This window comes from Thamnophis elegans, chromosome 7, assembly GCF_009769535.1.
Source record: "Thamnophis elegans isolate rThaEle1 chromosome 7, rThaEle1.pri, whole genome shotgun sequence".
Classification (NCBI taxonomy): domain Eukaryota; kingdom Metazoa; phylum Chordata; class Lepidosauria; order Squamata; family Colubridae; genus Thamnophis; species Thamnophis elegans.
The window spans coordinates 15,268,466-15,289,621 of NC_045547.1; the positions used below are offsets into that span (position 1 = coordinate 15,268,466).

Below are 21,156 nucleotides of genomic sequence, written 5' to 3' on the forward strand. Positions count from 1 at the left end.
TTATCCAACTGTACAAATTTTATGTAAGTATTATTTATAATAAGCAGACTACTTTGCAGGTATGGGCCATAAATAAAAGATATTCTGACAGACCAAAATACATCTTTTAGGGAAAAAAAAATAGGGGACCATCACCAGATTTCTTTTGCTTGCAAATTTCCCAGTTTCGCACTTAATTTTGATTTTGTATAAACATATTTTGCGTGATTTCCTAAAAGTATATCTTAGTGGATAAGCATCAATTTGAAGTTGAAGCAATGGCAATGTTTAACCAAGTATTCTTACACTGACTTAATTGAAATTCAGATTTTCTGTGGCACTATATGTCACAATACAAAGATAAAAGATTTCAAGTACCTTTCAGAAACATAATGAAATCATTGTGATGTGACAGTGCACTGCAGTATGCTGCTATTCAATTACTAAGAAATGTAAGATGGGTGAAATTTGAGATTCTGCTCACCATAAAAAAAAATACCAAAGTAAGTGATCCACAGTAAGAATTCTTTTAACCTTTAATAATATTTTTAACATTCTAATCAAAATTCAAGGGCATTCCCATCTCTAATAACTGTAGACTTTGAAAATGCAGCGGGAAGTACAGCCTCATCACAAATGCAACACTCCTCTGACCTGGGACACAATGGCTACATTTCTGGTATCCAAAATGATAATTAGTGTATCCAGAGACACAATGCATTTCAGCTGCCACATAGAAATTATTTCAAATAGTTCCCTCTACTCAGTCTTTCTATGAGTGTTCCCAGATGTGAACTTTATTGAGCAAAATGTGTACCCCACATTTTCCCACTGAATTAATATCATTTTTTTTCCTGACAAAATCAATTAGGGGGGGAAAAGATGAAAACACTGCAATCTATTTTTTTTAAAAGCCTCCTATAGCAGACCCTATATTTCCATGCAAGTAGTATAAATAGAAGTGACTATCTGTTTTTGTATGATTTGTACACAGAATACATACACAATGATGTTCATATTGCAACATATACTCTTTGCAATTAAATGAGGACTTTGCAGTCATGTGATTAGGTCAGACTACTGCAAGAGTAGTTGGCGAGATGCAGGCAACAGTATGTTGGAAGTGAAATGGGAATGGGATGATATGGGATGGGATCAGTGGTGGGATTCATCCAGTTCGCACCTATTCAGGAGAACCGGTTGTTAACTTTCTAAGCAATTCGGAGAATCGGTTGTTGAAAGAAATCTCCTTTTGGTTTTTTTCCACTTTTACAGGGCTAATCCTGTAAGGAAGTCAGGAAGGAAACATTCTGGTGTTGTTTCTAGCCTAATTTTTATTGCCCTGTTTACAGAAACTGCCTCTCCGGTTAAACCTTGTTACATTGTAACAGCTAAAGCAAAGCACCCATCGACGTGAGTGACTTTGAGTTGGCTACGCCCACATGGTCACTGGGCCACGCCTACCAAGCTGGTCATTAGGGCAGAGAACCAGTTGTTAAATTATTTGAATCACACCACTGGATGGGATGGAATAGAATTACTTTATTTGGCCAAGTATGATCAGACACACAAGGAATTTGTCTCCAGTGCAGAAGCTCTCAGTGTATGTGCAAAACAACACAGTAATAATAATCATAATAATGATACGAATAAGAGGAGGTATTACAGAAGATGAGAAGGATAATAATAATACAGTCACATCGCATGGGCAAATATACTTAGACATTAAGACTAAGTGAAGATCCGAATTTGCAGAGAATACGTGGCGCTGAAGCCGCTGCTACCGCTGATGCCTATAAGGAAAGCTGCTCCTCTAGCAGCTGAAAAACTGGAGCTGGCACCCCTGCAATCCCGGGGATAGGGCTGAGGCTCCAGGCCTGCGGGGGGGGAGGCCAAACGCCTCACAGGGCCCTCCCCAACCGCCCGAGGCAGAGATCTGTCCCTTGGGGCCGCAGCTGCACAATTTAGAATTTAGATAAACTTTTAAGGTGCCCAATTAAACCAAATGGAAACCAGATTGCAACAACAATAAATCCTACTTATGGAATTCTCAAACAGTACTTGGACCAAAAAAGACTGAGAGAATCTGGGCCAGGATTGGAAGGCACCAGTATTTAAGGCTTTGCTCTCAGTCTTTGGTCCAATCAGGCTTTGAGAAAACCACAGGTGACCACTCCCTCCCCTCCTCTGGAAAACAAAGCAAACAGCCTCGGACTAAAGAGGACTCAGAATAGCATAAGGAAAACATTTCTGCGAACTAGATATTAGACTGAATACAAAACTGAATGGTCAGTACGGAAGACGTATGTGGAGGTAACGTATGTGGTGGTACAGAGAAAATGGATGAAGATTGAACTGCAGACTAATATGTGAAGACACGAGTGAATTGGTTGAAAGGAAGATAAAGAATGATAAAGTCAGTGTGAAATTGATGAGATCCTGAAAAAGAGGTGGCAAGTTTAAAGAACAAAAAGCTGTGTCTAAGCTAATGTACCAAACACTGCATTTCAACAAACCAAGTTCTCTTTTTCCAGCCCAGTCAGTCACAAATCGGGAATTGTTGCCCTTCGGATGGTCACTCACGCCCTCGTCACCTCAAGACTGGATTACTGTAACGCGCTCTACATGGGGCTGCCCTTGAAGAGTGTTCGAAGACTTCAGTTAGTCCAGAATGCAGCTGCGCGAGCGATAGTGGGTGTACCTAGGTACACCCACATTACACCTATCCTCCGTGAGCTGCACTGGCTTCCCATTGGTCTCCGGACACGTTTCAAGGTGCTAGTCGTTACTTTTAAAGCCCTACATGGTTTAGGACCTGGCTACCTGAGAGACCGCCTCCTGCCATTTACCTCCCAGAGACCTATAAGATCACACAGACTAGGCCTCCTCCGGATTCCATCTGCTGGTCAATGTCGGCTGGCGACTCCCCAGGGGAGGGCCTTCTCTGTAGCTGCTCCAGCCCTATGGAACGATCTCCCCGTGGAGATCCAGACCCTTACTACTCTTCCGGCCTTCTGCAAAGCGATTAAGACCTGGCTGTTCCGGCAGGCCTGGGGCTGTTGATTTATCCAGCCCCATTCTAAGTTATATGAATGTTGTGAAATTTTAATGTCTGTTCTTTTTAATTTTTATGTTCCCCTTTCCTGCTTTTATCTGTAAGCCGCCCTGAGTCTCTTGAGAGTGGGCGGCATACAAATCCTAATAAACCGTAAACCGTTGCGGAGCTCATGGGCAAACTTTCAAAATTCTGTGCCACATTTCATAATCTTTTTACTATATGTGTCACTCCACAGTATTTCACCACTTTGCAGTTGTCATTCAGAGTTTTGTAAGTACATGAAAAAAAACACTTTTACTTAGATAGCAAGATCGATTGATTTGATTAATGAGCCGCGGTGGCGCAGTGGTTAGAGTGCAGTACTGCAGGCTACTTCTGCTGATCACCGGCTGCCAGCAGTTTGGTAGATTGAGCCTCACCAGGTTCAAGGTTGACTCAGCCTCCCATCCTTCCGAGGTGGGTAAAATGAGGATCCAGATTGTTGGGGGCAAGACGCTGACTCTGTAAACCGCTTAGAGAGGGCTGCAAAAGCATTACGGAGCTGTATATAAGTCTAAGTGCTATTGCTAAGTGCTATGTATGATATCTCCCAAATGCTGCTGCATATAAAAACAATAACTGTTAACCTTAAACTGTCTAGCATGAACCTCACCCCTTTCCTAGGAGGTCTGTAAGGAGGCATGCATAAGCGCGTCCTTGTCCTATTGTCCCCATTTATTCATACCCATTTCCTGTGTTCATGACCAAGTTTATACTTATATCTGTTATCTTGTACGTGTTTGACAAACAAAATAAATAAAATAAAATCAATCAATTAATTATTAGCATTCACGGTGTACAATCTATAAGAATGGAAACCAATGAAGAGAACTAAAGGGGCGAAATAGGAGTGCTAGATATTAAGAACAAAAGGCTTCTAAGAACAAATGTATCAGAAATCCTTCGGGAACTGTACAGGTTTTTGTATTTTGACCCCTTGGGACAAGTCTTAAGTTTGTGAAAGAACATTGCCACATAGATAGGCACACTTTGTGCTTTTGTCCCGAAGAGCAGAAAATACAGGCTATAACTAAAAATAAAAAAAACTGTTCATTTAAAAAAAAAAGTAAAATTATTGTCCATGCCTGGTGAAAATGTGCAGAAATATGCTTGAGAAATTAATGCTCAGACAACCTTGCTTTCACCCAGCACAAGACATTCATCTCAAATATATATATATTTCATCTCAACAATATATATATTGTTGTATTTGTGCTGATAAATAAATAAAGGGAGACTAGTATAGATCTATTTCAAGCTATTTAGCTCTCATCAGTTAGCCATACCCTTACTGGGATTCGAACCTGGTATATATTACATACTAGGCAGACATCTTAGCCATTGGGCCACAGGCTCTTATCCGTTATCAGCCAAGCCAGGGTGAAAGGTATCTATTAGATTTTTATATATATATAGTGTCACAATCCCTGGTATGCCCCAATTATGGGAGGAAGCTAACTGCTTCCATTCTCTGTCCATCGGCTCGTCACAAGAGACCATCCAGACAGAAACCCAATATTTTTACTGTTGCCTTTGTTACATTTGTGTTGTATTTGTGCTGATTCCAATCCCAGTAAGGGTATGGCTAGCTGATGAGATCTAAATAGCTTGAAATAGATCTATACTAGTCTCCCTTTATTTATTTATCAGCACAAATACTATATACATACATACATACATACATACATACATACATACATACATACATACATATTTGGTGTTTGATTCAGTTGTTTTTTTGTGTGCTAAAATTGGATCATCTCCAACTGAATAGATATGGTATGGTATTTTGATATATATTTCACAAAGACTAGGGAAAGCCTACAAGATGGGAAAGAAAGCTATTTTAATTATTTAGAGGAAGCGTTAGTTGGTTTTCATATTAACTTGGTGCAAAGTCGGGAGATGCATCTGAAAAACAGAATTCCAGCATCACTGCTGTCTCAAGGATGAGCAAGCCTTTATATTTGTCCTTCTCTACCTTTCCCTTGCATCTTGTTCTGGGCAAAAATATCTATGCCATTTGTTTGTATTATTTCAGTTTAACTCTGCAGGGCCGGACGCTAATGACTGAACAAATGTAACTTGAACCCCACTGGGTCATATTATTGTTCCATCTAATAGAATTTTGAGTATTGAAAAATGGTTAGCTTGAGGTTGCTGGAAGACAGTCTCTGACTATAAAGGACAGATTACAATATCATGGATTCTGATAGTCATGAGGCTATTAAAGCAGGGTTTAGGAGCCTTTAGTTTTGACTTGTCAGAAACTACAAAAATCATGTTTTTTTCAGTATAACCTGTTGAGGATGCAGGTTAGAAGGATCGGGATCACTAATTGTATCCTATTTTTTCACTATTGCTTCGGTAGCGGGAATGCGCATGCTCAGAAGGTCCATGATGATGTCTGGGTGGATGGGCGGAGCCTCGCACCGCCATCACTTCTGGTTCACCCGAATCAGCGCGAACCAGCAGAATACCACCTCTGATCAGGAGTCAGGACCATTAGTGGCAAATCCAGAAGAAAACCTGAGTCGATTTAATAAATTTTAAAGGAGGCTTTTAAAGGAGGCTAATCCATGGCTTTCACCATCTTTTACCATAGAATATACCATAGGCCTACGGTTTTCTAAACTAATCTACTATGAATCAATATCTTTGTGCAAATCTTTCTGTCCATTCAGGTGATTTAAAACAAAGTGATCTAGGCTATAAACAAAATAAGCCATGTTGAGCCTAAGAAGTGTAGAGCCCCATATCTATAGATTAACCCTTGAAAATATGCAAGCTTATTTTTTTTGAAAAATCTACATCAGTCACTGTATGGACAGACCCATTAATAACTATTCTTGGTGGTTTCCTACTACAGCCTCCAGTATCCACAATGGAACTTAAATAATTCTGAAATATTTATGAATATATGAGACAAATAGTGTCTACAAGCATTAAGGGAAAAAGAGAATTCCCCAAAGTTGCCAGCTATTAAAGCTGACCACAAAATCAATGAACAAATGGAAATCTTCAGAAACTGAAACAGTACCAAGGGACTTCCATTTCAATCCACACTTTGTTGATATCTGAAGACATTTAGTGCAAATGAACTGTATCAGAATGGAGTATACAGTATCTGGGTATCTGAATGTGCTCAAATTAAAGGCATTATAGAAAACAATCAAGCAGCAAGGTGGATGAAAAGAGTTAGTGTGGCAATGAAGGTCAATGGAAGACTTGAAAGAACAACTTAAGGAAGGATTGTCCTGGAGAAAATCTATGTGATCACTAGGAGTTGAAAATAACTTGATGACATTTAATTATCAATCATTAGAAGACAATCACAAAGACAGGTAATCCTCATTTAGCGACTGCCTTTTTAAGCGATCATTCACTGTGGCCAGTGCTTGAATTTAGAACCTCTGCAGGTCTGTAAAGCAAGGGAAAGCTGAAGTAAGATCTTAAGCAAAGTCATGGTAGCATTTAGCAACTACTTCACTTACTAACTAGTTGCCAGACCCAACTGTGGTTGCTTAAAGAGGATTACATCTATCTAATAAAATGTACTCCAAGGGATTCTCATTTTGTTCTGTATCTAAAAGGTTATAAATGTTCTCAATCTTACAGATAAATGTTCCAACCCTATGCATTGTATCCACATAGCTATGAAGGTTTCAACCTTATATTAATCAAGATTTTTAGTTGTTATGAAATATCTAACACTAACTATTCGTAATTGGTTGTGATACTTTTTTCATGTTCATTATCTATCTATCTATCTATCTATCTATCTATCTATCTATCTATCTATCTATCTATCTATCTATCTATCGTTCTACCTACCTACCTACCTACCTACCTACCTACCTACCTACCAACCAACCAACCTACCTACCTACCTACCTACCTACCTACCTACCTACCTACCTACCTACCAACCAACCAACCAAGAAACCAACCAATCATAAAAACTAATAGCATGTCTGTTTCATGTTGACATTTTCAGAATTTTCAAGCAACTTAGAACTAAGGAGAAATTTCCTGACAGTTAGAACTAATAATCAATGGAACAACTTGCCTCCAGAGGTTGTGGATGCTCCAACACTGGAAGTTTTTAAGAAGATGTTGGATAAATTTGTCTGAAGTGGTGTAGGGTTTCCTCTCTAAGCAAGGGGTTGGACTAGAAGACCTCCAAGGTCCCTTCCAACTCTGTTATTCTATTCTTGGGTTTGTATAATATGTCATCTATTAGTTGCTCCACTTATCCTTCTTGATGGAGAGAAACATCTACTGGCTAAAAAAAATCCTATTTAAAGCAGCTCGTTGAAGTCATGAGAAATTTTCTGGATGATTAAAAATCTGCTTGCAAAATTGTTTTCCTTGGGCTAAATTCAACTTAGTGTCTGTTTCCATTCCCTTTTTGTAGAAAGAACACAAACATATTAGGCCTCAAGGCTTCATCATAGAAAGTTCTCTAAATAAAGCTTTCTCCCTGTGTCTTTGTTTCATTCTCTATTACACGCATATTCACAAAATCCAGTCTTGCCAAGTGCCTTGAGTGCATACAATTCAAGACAATTCAGATCAAAGATGATAATACAAACTGTAATAACGATTTAAGGAGTAATGTTACCACCCCATTAAAAGCCGAGGAAGCATTCAGCAGCTTGTGTATTTTAGACTCTCCTTCTCTGTTTCAGTGCTCAGCTAGTATTACAATTTTGATAATTAAAATATTAATACGCCACAGAAAAGAGCTAACAAAACAAAGCCTTTTGGGGACTTCATACAAAAGTGGAAGGAATCTAAAGCTGGTCCGAATGCAATGATAGCAATAATTTTAGAAAAGGAAAATGAGAGAAGAATTTCAGCCTTGAAAGTAATAGATATTTTACTTCAGTTTATTGAAGTTCAGCTGTGAATAATAGTCTTTCCGGCTTAGTTCAATACCTTTTCAACTGACTGAATAGCTGTTACAACAACAACAACAACAACAACAACAACAACAACAGCAATAATGACATGCAAGACAAAAGTAGATGATTGATAGCTGACTCTAATGGCTGCTCTCTTGGAGTCCCATCAAACATAGTAGATCTACTATATGGTTACACAGTCTCTGAATGGTTTCCTTGCCCCCACATGAAGGAAAGTTGAACGAGATGTAAATAATATTCTACTGGGTTTCAGAAATACATCACTTTGGAGTGGCACTCATTTTCACCGAAATCAAGCGCTCAATGAGAAATCATGGCAGCTGAGAAACAACCTCTTTCCAATTTGACTACTAACTTATTGGGGATGGTTAGACCTCAGCAACGTGCTTATTTTGAACTAGGTTATATTCCTCTTTCACCAACTGACCCTTTCGTATGGCTGTTGGCACTTCCAGCACAGATTTCTAATCCTGCTCCCAACCCAACCAGCTCACTGCAATTTACAATATTCAGTAGAACCCAATCAATATAATGAATTAAACAGCATCAAACAATTGCAAATATTATATAATTATCATTAGGTAATAACTTGTTCAAAAACAAAGTAAAAGCCATACATCAATCAAGATCAAAACAATATATTGGCATGGCACAATAATACACACACACACACACACACACACACACACACATGCCAATTTGATGTTGTCCTTAAGACATCAGACTAGACTGGGAGTTCTAGTTCCATGAAAGCCAATTGAATGATTTTGGGTTAGTCATTCTATCTCAGCCCAAATCATCTCACAGGATTGTTGTAAGATAGTTAGGAAGAGAAAAGTGTGTTGGATATGTTTGCCACCTTGAGTTATTTGTAAAAATAATAAAAGCAGTTTATAAACAACAAACAAACAAACAGCAATTAATGAATTATGAATCATGAAATCTGCATAGATAATTGAATTAGGTTCTGTGGGGTAAGTTATAAACATCTGGGAAAGTTAAGATATTTGAGGGAAAGAAATTCCAATGTGTTAGGGCTACCACCAAAAAGGCCCTACCTCTAATAGATGTGGATTCCCCTCTTTCCAGCTTAAACCTCTCACCCATTTCCTAGTTACTGGCTCTATTTGAGGAAAAATGTGTCTTTATTCCTTAGAGCTAAAGGGTTCTGCTGAGACTCTGCTGTCACAATTGAGCCTAAGGGAAAATTTCACAGATCTTAAGATCATTTGAGGACGAATAATAATAATGTGAATGTGAGCATTGTAAAATTGTATGTTCTCTCAACTTGAGAGAATACAGCTTTACTGCAAAGGCAAGCATTTTATAATATATTTTACTAGAAGCTTTTAAAGAAATGGTTTAAGAGTTTGGGGAATAATAATAATCTTCCCAGGATGGTGCCAGCACTCAAATTTTCCCTTACTTAAAAATATGCTTTTAGCAAGATGAATGTACCAGAATGCAATCAGAAATTATGACTCCATTTTTCTAAAGAAAATTAGCAAGATCGAAGTAGCATTGCCACATTTTTCTTCTGCATACTGAAGTACCTAAAATCTGCCTGTTGAAGTACAGAGCTAGATAAAGCTGAACCTTTTCTATTTTTTACAGCTGTATGGCACGCCAGATTATCCTGATTATTTTGGGGGGGAAATGAAGGGGAGAGACATAGAGTATGTTGTAGAACATCATGAAATGTTATAGAATATCATGAAATTCAGTGATTTCAGGTAATCGGGAAAAAAAAGCATTTTTTATCGCCTTTTTATGCTTGCAGAAATTTTGAAATACAGGTTGTCCTTGACGTATAACCACAATTGAGCCCAAAATTTATGTTGCTAAGTGAGACATTTATTAAGTGAGTTTGGCCCCATTTTACGAGCTTTCTTGGCACAGTTCTTAAGTAAATCACTGCAGTTGTTCAATTTCTAACTCGGTTGTTAGATGAATCTGGCTTTCTTCAAAAAAAAAAAAAAGATGAAGATGGAACCCAAATGGTAAGAAATCAGAGTTAAGCATTATATGTGCGATATATGATGTAGCAGTAAAATTTTATTATGATGTATGGATTTATTTATATAAACTGATAGGTCTGTAGCACAAGAGAATGATAGAGGATAATTTAGCTACATCTCAATAATGTAATCCGCAACACCACTGACGTTATTTTATATCTGAATGGTTCATCAGCTCATCACTACTCATATTAACAGACATGATTCAGCTTCCTTCACAGTGAATGCATACAGGTGGTAGAACAATGCAAGTTAGCTTTCATGGTTCCTTGAAGCTAGCCATACCATAAATCACGCGCTAATCCTTATTACTTTTCCTTTCTATTAACATCCCCTTAGGGGGTCTGAATTTCTTACACAGGTAATTTTGGCCCACTACTCATTTCCAAATGAGCTATGGGCTGAAATATTTGTAACTGTCACTCTTGTGACAGAATATGAGCATTTAATTATAGAACATTTTTCCTCCTTATACTAAATGCCTTTATCAGCCAGCACAAATTTCTGCAAGACAGTAGAAGGGGGAAAAAAACCTTCATAATGGTTTTTCACATGCATTATTTCAACAAGTAGCAAGATGTACAAACAAATGAAGGATAAGATGGGGAAGAGAAGAAAAGCTTCATTCTCTTTTCAATTTAAAAATCAATTGTGTGGTCATAAAAATGGAATAAGATTAGCAAGCTTGCGGTCTGGAACATTTTATGTCTTCATTGTTATGAGCAATGCTAATGCAAGAATCTTCTTCTCTGCATTTTCGGGGGTCCAGCCAAATTCTTTGAAAACAACTTACTTTGAGAGTAGACATTTTGAAGAATTTGGTGCAAAACAAGTTTCTTGCACCTGAAATGTGCCACTTGGTTTTGCAGAGAGTGAAAATAAGAATAAATTTGAAAGTATTCCTTTAGCAACCCATCCGAGAAATACCACATGAAACGGAAAGAATCTGGTAAGATTTGCAATATGGATGTCATATAGTGAAAGTCACAACCTATTATTCAAACACCTCTGTTACATGGAAAATGTTCCAAGTTCAATTTTTGGACCTGAAACATTGCTGCCAGTCACGTTAGTGTACATCAGGTTACCATTGTGGTCCACTGGCGCCCTGGGGAGCTGGCAGCAGAGTTGAACAGTGAGGAGGAACATGGGCAGTCCTGGAGTCTGGGGGAGGCTCAGATGAGGGCTCTGCATCGGAGGCAGAGAAGGGGGGCAGGGACATCTGGTAGCTATGTGCTGCCTCCGGAATCTGACATCAGCGAGGCAGAGGAACAGAGGGAGCCTGTTCCCAGTGCACTCATGTACAGACTGCCAGACAAGAAAAAAGGGGTTACTCCCAACCAGTAGGGACGGCATGCTGACCACACCCTCGAACTGGTTCCCCGGTCACCACAACATCTTTTTTTGACCTTCTTAAATATTCCTTGCATGCGCAGACCTATTTATAGGCAACTGCGCACGCACGCAGAGCGTGCATCAGGCACGCATGTGCAAAATTGCATGTGTATTGATCTGGCAGTAATGCCAGCAGAAACCCACCCCTGGTACTGAGTGTTGCCTTTTTTTAGAGGTTTTTTTTTATTTAGAAAATACATGTTTCCTCTACATATCCCAAACCTGTGATGGCAAACCCATGGCGTGCAGAGCCATCTCTCCTGGCACGCCAGCTATTGCCCATTGCTCTTCCGGGTTCTGGAAGCTAAGTTTCTGGTTTCCAGTGCACACATGCATGCTGGCCATCTGGTCTTCACGCGCGCATGCGTGCCAGAAACCAAAAGACCAGGTGACCAACGTGCACATGCATGCCAGGGAATTTCTCTTCCAGTTTCTGTGCTCCCATTTCAGCACTGCCCCAAACAATAGGTGGCTTGTGCTCTTTACTTACTAATGCCTTGACTGAGATTATTTTGTTACTATCACGGCCAAAACCAAGAATGACACCTGGTGGTTCTTCCAAAATAACTTTATTATTTCGGGAAATCTTGCCAAACTGAGCACTCTACTATCTGCATCTACAACTTTCTCTGTGTCACTATTAAGGAAGAAGTGTCTTCACCCTCTTTCTCTCACACATCATATCTGGACTGAGTTGCCTCTTATTCCTCTAGAATGCACCGCTCCCCTTCCCTCATTACTACATTACATCACTATGAACTAATAAAGTACAAATCAGTGGTGGGTTTCAAAAACTGTTCGAACCTACTCTGTGGGTGTGGCCTCCTTTGTGGGAGTGGCTTGCTGCCCATGTGACCAGATGGGAGTGGCTTGCCACCCATGTGACCGGATATGAAGATGCCGACGACACTTGTCAGAACCATCTTAAATTATCTCACACACAGCACTGGCATGCATAAGAATATAATGTAAACTTGTTTTTTAAAAGGCATCTTTGGTTTGCGTTAAAACAACTTCAACACGTGCAATGTTCTGATTGCGCCACAAACGCAGTAGTCATCCTTACCTTTCAAAGAGGCACTGAGTTTTATAAATATGAGCATAGTGTAGAATAATCATATCCAAGGACCAGTGGTGGGTTTCAAAATTTTTTGGAACCTCTTCTGTAGGTGTGGCCTGTTTTCCGGGTTCACTGGTGGAACCTCTTCTAACCGGTTTGGTAGATTTGATGAACCGGTTCTACCGAATAGGTGCGAACTGGTAGGAACCCACCTCTGGTACAAATGCATAAAAATGCATCAGTTCTAACACTGCCAGAAAGAAACATGAAACATACCATCTCTTCAATGGTAATTTTTACACTCTGACAATGTTAGCAGAGGCTAATGAAAGCTACGTGGGTAATATATTTTAAGTCACGGAGATCGCAATGTCCGTCTCTTCTTTTATAGCTACACCTGGAAATCGTATTTTTAGGATAGTTCGCAAGAAACATGAAAGTACATCCGGCAATTACCAAAATGAAGAACAGGTAAAACCAAACCCTCCTGCTCAAAATAAGAAGCTAAATGTTGTAGGGTGAGAAGGAAAATCCCCCCCCCCCAATGTGGTTTGGACATTGATTCTACAGCATATACAGTTCCTCAATGCACAATCATGGATTCTTTGGCTTGGTTTCTCAATAAATACTACTCATCTATGGTTCTTGGAGGTCTCATGAGCTTACTTGTGGCTCATTTCTGCTTGCCAGGTAACGTGTGACATTTTTTGAGCTTCTGACAACAATTTTATCAAGAGCTCAAAGTTTAGTTCTTTTTCCCATCTCACAGCTGAAAAATGGAATGCCAGCAAGATATGAACATTTGAGATTTAATAGGCCTGCTGGGACTAAGGAAAACAGTTTATTGAGGAAGAAGAAGAAGGAATAAATTTCATTTCAACATTGATGTCAGAAACCATCAGAAAAAGATAATTGTTGACAATGACAACAGAAAAGAAATGGTTTTTGGTGCTATTAAAATTACAAAGGTTTTATAGTTGATAGTAAGATGATATGGGGGCTAAATTGAATGATGGATGGAACTAGGTGGATGAAACTAGGTATGTTTAGCTTAATAGCAGTTAGCAATAGCAGTTAGACTTATATACCGCTTCATAGGGCTTTCAGCCCTCTCTAAGCAGTTTACAGAGTCAGCATATCGCCCCCACAGTCTGGGTCCTCATTTCACCCACCTCGGAAGGATGGAAGGCTGAGTCAACCTTGAGCCGGTGAGATTAGAACCGCTGAACTGCAGATAACAGTCAGCTGAAGTGGCCTGCAGTACTGCATCCTAACCACTGCGCCACCTCGGCTCTTAACATAGAAAGACTTAGGGAAGACATGGTAAAGGGTCTTCCAATACTTGATGGGCTGTCACAGGGAAGAAGATGTTGATTTATTCTCCATAGCACCTGAGGTCAGGATTAGAAACAATGGGTCGAAGCTCATCAGAGAGAGTTCCAACCTGGAAATAAGGAGGCATTTCCTGACAGTGAATCATGAATTAATCAAGTTTGCCTCCTGGAGTTGTGGATGCTTCAACTTGGGAGGTTGTTGTGGCCTGCCAGCAGCCAGCAGAGCTGGCAGCAGATTCAGACAGTGAAGAGGTTGGGGAGGAACATAGGCCAGTCCTGGAGTCTGAGGAAGGCTCGGACAAGGGCTCTGTGTCAGAGGCAGAGAGGGGGCCAGAGCCATATGCCAGTTATCAGCTGCCTTCAGAGTCAGACATCAGTGAGGCAGACAAACATCTGGAGCCTGTTCCCAGTGTGCGCATGTGCAGAGTTGCCAGATGAAGGGAACAGCTAAAGAACAGGGGTCGACTTGAGTAAGCCCACAGATGGAGGATGAATGGCCCTCCCAGAGGACATAAAAGAGGAGCAAAAGGGGAGTGGAGTTTGCAGGAGACAATTAGTTTGCGTAATTGGTTCGTGACTCTCTGAGACTCCTTGCCAAGTTTTGAAGATATCGGCCTGTCAGCTCTCCAAACCAGATAAGGTCCATGACCGTAAATCCTCCCTCGAAAGACTTTACTGGATGTGAATAAGCAGAATTCACAATAAATTAATAAAAGGGTTTTTTGTTGGGGTAAGGAGTTTGCTTCATGCTCTTGGGAAGCCTAGGTCAGAACAGAGGTTTTCAAGACAAGATTGGACATTGATTCATCCGGGATGTTATAAGGATTCCTACCTTGGACATGGGGTTGGACTAGAAGACCTCTAGAATTTCTTCTAACCCTATGATTCTATGAATCTATCACAATATCTGCTTGTCCAAGAAAAACCCACCAATAATGCTGAACTATGAACCAGATCTCCTTTAAAAGGAAGTCTACATTTTGATCCGAATATTTGGCACTTTGGAGGAAGAAACTAAAATCTTTCTAGTTTTATTAGCTGCAAAATCCCAAAGGCTTATATTGCACAACCCATCCAGTATAATATTGACTGAGACTTATATTGCTGCAACAACTCTTGGAGATACCAAAGATTTTTGTAATCACAAAGTTATTCTTTTGTGGAATTTGTTCCCAGATAATTACACTGCATTTATGCTAAGCCTAATAAATTGGGCATTATGTTATCTACTACTGTATGCTGGTTAAGCTCTCAATTTAGAACTTAATAGAATGTGATCTTAATACTTGCTTCCCGTATTTTCAATTATTCAACAGCGCTTTGTACCTGAAATTAGTTTGCAATCTCGGATTTCGACTCCCAAACAAACTAACACAAGATGTTGCTGGCACAATATAATGAATGGTACGTGTTCACTGATTGGCTGGCCACTAGAAGCACATCTGGATAGGCTATGGTTGAACGGTAGCAAATAGCCCTACGCCAATATATAAGGGTTTTCAGAGGATTGTTTTAAACTGGTGCAACCAAAATGCATGAAAACACTGATATCAACCTTCATCAAACCATCTTTACTGAGTTTCCATTCTACCCGAAAGCAAAGACTGGGACATCATTATTTAAGAACAATGGTAGCAACAGTCACTATACCAGAAATATTTCTTATAGAGGCACAGAGGCAAATGAGGGACAGCAATTTCCAATCATCTGTTTGCCCCAGCCCAGCTCCACCGCGCATGCGTATGTACCTCCTGCCGTCCAGCTGGTCTTTGGGTCTCTGCTGCATAGGCGTGGGGGGAATGTGCAGGGGGCACTCGCATTGCATTTTGGGGGTTTGCACATGTGTGCCCCCCCCGCATCCTATTTTGGGTATGGAAGGCCTGCTGCACCAACCTAGAAGCCAAAATGGGGCACGGGGGCACCACGTGAGGCCCCACAGCACCCCGTTTTGAACCTGGAAAGCCACCTGCACCAACCTGGAAGCCAAAAATGGGCGAGGGGGGGCAGGGTGCATGCACAGGGTGAGCGCGTATTGCATTCTGGGGATGCACGCACTTTGGGCACTTGTCATCAAAAAGGTTAGCCATCGCTGGCCTAATGGGTTCAACGAAAGCTTGACAACTATCTATTGGGACTGGTGAACCGAAGATTGCTTCCATGAATTTTTAAAAACTCTAACAATTCTAGAAATAGCAATAGCAATAGCAATAGCAATAGCAGTTAGACTTATATACCGCTTCATAGGGCTTTCAGCCCTCTCTAAGCGGTTTACAGAGTCAGCATATTGCCCCCAATAATCCAGGTCCTCATTTTACCCACCTCGGAAGAATGGAAGGCTGAGTCAACCTTGAGCCGGTGAGATTTGAACAGCCGAACTGCAGAAGTGCAGTCAGCTGAAGTAGCCTGCAGTGCTGCACTCTAACCACTGCGCCACCTCGGCTCTATACCCAGCGTTAAATTGGAGCAATACTGTCTCTAGCTAGCTCAATATCGTCTCCTCTTCATTAACAGTAATTCTAAGACATTAAGATGTCTTCATCAACCCTGGGGGATTGAATTTGGAGCCATGTGCATGCCAATGACATGCCCTACCATCAAAGTATGAACATATGAACACTAGAAGTCTATAAGGAACTGTAATAGGAAAAGAGAAGCACCATGGGTTGCAAAGGGGCTTGTGTCCTAATCAGCAAGTTTGCTGACCGGTAACATTCCTGAAATTAGGTTTAGGTTTAGGTTTCGTTTTATTTATATGCCGTCCTATTCCCAGCGGGACTCAGGGCGGCTCACAAACCCAAGAGGGGAAGGGAAACACAAGAACTACAAATACAAGCATTTAAAATAACCAACAGACACACAATTGAGAGGGGAAGGGAACTCATCAACCCCAGGCCTGCCGACACAGCCAGGTTTTAATGGCTTTTCGGAAGGCCTGGAGAGAGGTGAGGGTCCGAATCTCTGCGGGGAGTTCGTTCCAAAGGGCTGGTGCTGCCACAGAGAAGGCCCTCCCCCGGGTAGTAGCCAGATGGCATTGGCTGGTAGACGGAACCCGGAGGAGGCCAACTCTGTGTGATCTAATGGGTCTTTGGGAGGTAATTGGCAGCAGGCGGTCTCTGAAGTACCCAGGTCCAATACCATGAAGGGCTTTATAAGTGACGACGAAATTGAAAATTCAGAGATGTATTAAAATACCGGTAAATAGAAGTGACGAGGTCTAGACGCTGCTATTCTAAGCACAGAAGTGGATGGGTATTTGTGCCTAAGATTTACTTTACACTCAGCTATTTATTGAGTGAAAACAAGTATTTTAACTACTACTCATGATCCAGTAGCACATTAGTATAAATAGCACTCTTTAACCATAAACTCTAATTATCTACAGCAAAAGTTATAACTATAACAGTTGCAATAGCTGTGCTGACTCAATTCATGCAAAGGGGCTTGAACTCTAACTGGAAAAAAAAATGCTTGAATTGACAGGGGGCAAATTGCTTGATTTCATTTACAGCAAAGCTATAATGAGAACTACCTATTGCTTGGCAAAGGGCTAGCAGCCAATTGACGATTACAGGCATGCTCTGGCATTTTGCCAGGACAGTGGTTAAACAAGCAAGCCAAAAGATGAGTTCGGGCTAGCTGGAAATCCTGTCTCATTCTCTTAAAAGGCAGAGGAGGTTAGAGAGACTGGACAAGGAAAAGAAAAAAAAATATGGTTGAGATCTTGTATTTATTATTTATACTTTTGAAAATAAAAAGATACACTCCAGAGCAGAGGCCGGCTAAAATTAAACAGTGAGTAAAATTCCTATTTTATCTACCTTTATGCAAAACGAAAACCAATGCTAATGACCTACATCTGGTTTGGTTGGAAAGTTGTGCAGAACTGCTATCCACATTTCTATTCAACTATTCATCAGTCCTATATCTACATTCATAGAAGCTGCTAGGACAGGGTTTATTAAAGGATATGTCAGCGTTCCAAATAACATCCAAAATTAAATCAGAGTCCAAGGCAAAGTATTACTCTAAGTTCCAATTTATTAAGAGAGTCATGTTGGCACATCTGGGTGGGGGTGGGGACCCGAATCTGAGGTTCCTGAGTTTTCCCCACCCAGTTGAAAGTTCATGATCTTTCCCCCACATCCATAAGTCTATCACATGGTCCAATCTTCCATGGCCATGCTGGCAGTTCCACCCATCCAGTTCCGGTCAGGTGCAGAGGTGCAGAGACAAAGGATGACCTTGGCTTTCTAGAAAGGAATTTTATTTTGACAACATCACATTTTACTCCTTACTATTCCCCCTCCCAATTCCCCACTAACAAAACAGCATAGTAGAATAGGATATTAGTGTGGCAGGCCAAAAATCCCAAAAAGTAACCAGCTGCAGGCTTGACGGGATAACTTTTGGAATCTGTGGTCTGATCCACACATAAAGCGACTTATTTCGGTTCACACATCACACTAATAAAAAAATCAAAGCCACCATCTTGTGGCTCAATGTGATGTGGGAACAAGGCCATTATCATCTTTTCTACAGCACCTTTTCTACAACAAATACCAACGTTATCAGTACCATGACTGATGCATAAATACAGGGATATAAATTAAGCCTGTGCAGGATTCAAAAGGAAAAAGGTGAGTTGGAACATGTGTGGTCATGTATGTTGCACCTAATGAGGTCTTTAAGGACATTATACCAGAGGTGGCATTCAGCAGGTTCTGACCAGTTTCGGAGAACTGGTAGCGGAAATTTTGAGTAATTCGGAAAACCAGTAAATACCATCTCTGACTTGCCCCCGACCCCATCTATTCTCTGCCTCCTGAGTCCCAGCTGATCGGGAGGGATTGGGGATTTTGCTGCTGAAAAAATGAATCCAAATTCAAAAAGGTCTTTCAACTAAGCATTGTTTGTTCACACTGGGTTGTCATATTTGATAGATAATCCCCACATGCACAAATGTTGTTTTGGATGTTCTATGTAGATCTTTAAAATTTAGCATCTCGCCTCGGCATTACAAATACATTGGTATATATTTTCAAATTACCCTTTTAAAAATTATTTATCTGTGTGCCATTCTGTCAGTGCTGTTTGTTTTGAACCTAGGCTGGGAATTATTATGCTATAATCTGGGTCTTCAAGGTGACACCTATAATTTAGAAGGATATATTCTCATTCCAGTTTTGCACGAACTCAAACACAGCTATTCATTTCAAGGACATTCTTTCTTTTATTTCATGTCTGCTTTGCCCCGATTTAACAAAAGGAATACACAGAACTGAAACCCTTATATTAAATACAGTGGAGAAAATGATTCCTTGTGACTCGTCCTTGTGAGAGATCTTTCCTGGAAATGCATCAGAAGAACTCCAAGTGTTCTTCACCCCCACATCAAAACAAGGTTGGTCCTTTTCCTGTGTAGAATTGAGTAATGGTAGAGGTGAGGGCCAGAAGCTTAATTTATCATTTGCAATGAAGAAACATACCCTGTGGCTTTCATGGGAGAAGGGACTTCTTTAGCATAACAGGGAATATACAATGTTAAAGCCACTGAAGCAGTAAGGTTTAAATTTTCCAAACCCTGAAAATCAAATATCTTGCTGGAATTTTTTCCCCAAAAACATATAAACAACGGACCACTCTAGGTTAATGTTGTAGAACATGCTTGCACACAAAAATCTCTGGATTTAATTCTGGTATGTCCTCTATGAAACAGTAGATAGTGGCTGCAAGAAACCCAACACTGAGATAACAATTGATATCCATTAAAAATTAATATCAAACTATTGGCTGATGATGCTAGAGCCAGATTTCGAAAAGGATTAATTTTTATGCATTCAACCATCAGTAGCTCTTGTAGGAAGTTAAAACCCACCTCTCTCCTGGAGAAATGAAGTATCCTGGGAAATATTGAAAAGGCAGAATATTATATTTCCCTGGATCAGAAATGGAGAAGCATGTTTTTTGGGCAGGAAGCAGACTCACTCTTGATGGACCCCACCTTTGTCAATGGGCCAGTAAAAATGCCTGAGCCAGTCTATTCTACATAACAAAGATCCCCTTCAGCTCCAGGGTGATGGGATTAAGGCATGATAGTATTAGCCCTTTACCCATCTCACCACAGGGCACCTGGGAAAAAGCAATGCTCAATCAAACTTGGTCTCAAAACACAGCCTAGAGCGTTGCCCCTGCATGGCCCCATGGGAGTCTGACAACCAATCAGAATACAAGCTCAAATTCAAAAGCCCAGAGAGGGTATAAAACTCAGGGACTCTCAGCATCTCGGTCTCTTTTTCTTCTTCACCCAACATCTGGAAGCATGTGATCCCCTTTTCTGTTCAGGAGCTCAAGCCATGTAATCCTGTCCACCATCAAATCATCTTTCCAAGCAGCCTCCATGTTTCCAGTGTCTTTTTTCTCACTTGGTAGTGAACCCAGAAGGACATTTCTTCCACCCGAGCTACATATATTTGCCACCATCACTCAGGAGCAGAATTAATAGAAACACTCATGGTATAACCAGCCCAGGGTTCAAGACCATGTTCTCTTCCAACATCCAGATGTTACTGAGCAAAATACTATCAACACAACTTCAAAGGGAGAATGTCCATAGCTTCGAGCATAGTTCAAGATCAAAGGTGGAAAGGTATAAAGTCAGACTATTGTCAGAATTTGTTCCAGCGCCTTACCATTCTCATATAAGGCTTTTTATGTATGTCCAATCTGTATAGCATCATAATCTCCAAGAACTCTCAATGACTCCAAGAACTTTACAAGGACAATATACAATAACAGTATAATAATTCCAGAAATTAAAGCATCTTCCATAATATGGTATGCTCATTTTTGATGCTTACTCTTGTCATCATTTCAAATCTTTACCAAATAAAGAATCATTTTATATTTTTTTATTTTGAACCATCAAAAGACAATATTTACTAAATAAAGGAAAACCTACATTCTCCAGACATCCATTCAGTGGACTTCGAATGTAATGGTCAAAATGTTTCTCTAGATTTTACTCACAAACTGTTGACAAAGCCCGTTGATTCTAAAGCAATGTGGAAACTGTCATAATTGATTCTGTTTGCATCAGTTTATGTCACTTGTTTAATTTGAATAATTTACTTGTTTACATCATTTACATCAATATATATTATTTCAGTAGAAAGATGTAAAATGATGAAATGATATAATTTTGGATTTAACTCCTTCCCGCAAATCATCTATTAAGTGCATGAAGAGACACTGCACCTCAGAAGTAAAACTATTGTACCGTTTAGTATGAGAAGGCACAACATTTTGAGTAGATTATAGTCCCTAACTCTAAATAACCTAGCAGCAA

The 21,156-nt window shown here is 40.1% G+C and overlaps 1 protein-coding gene across 2 annotated transcripts in view; it reads right to left on the reverse strand.

Moving 5' to 3' along the window:
* The window catches only part of CACNA1C (calcium voltage-gated channel subunit alpha1 C), a 483,479-nt gene that overhangs the window by 345,872 nt on the left and 116,451 nt on the right, over window positions 1-21,156 (reverse strand). The window lies entirely within an intron of this gene.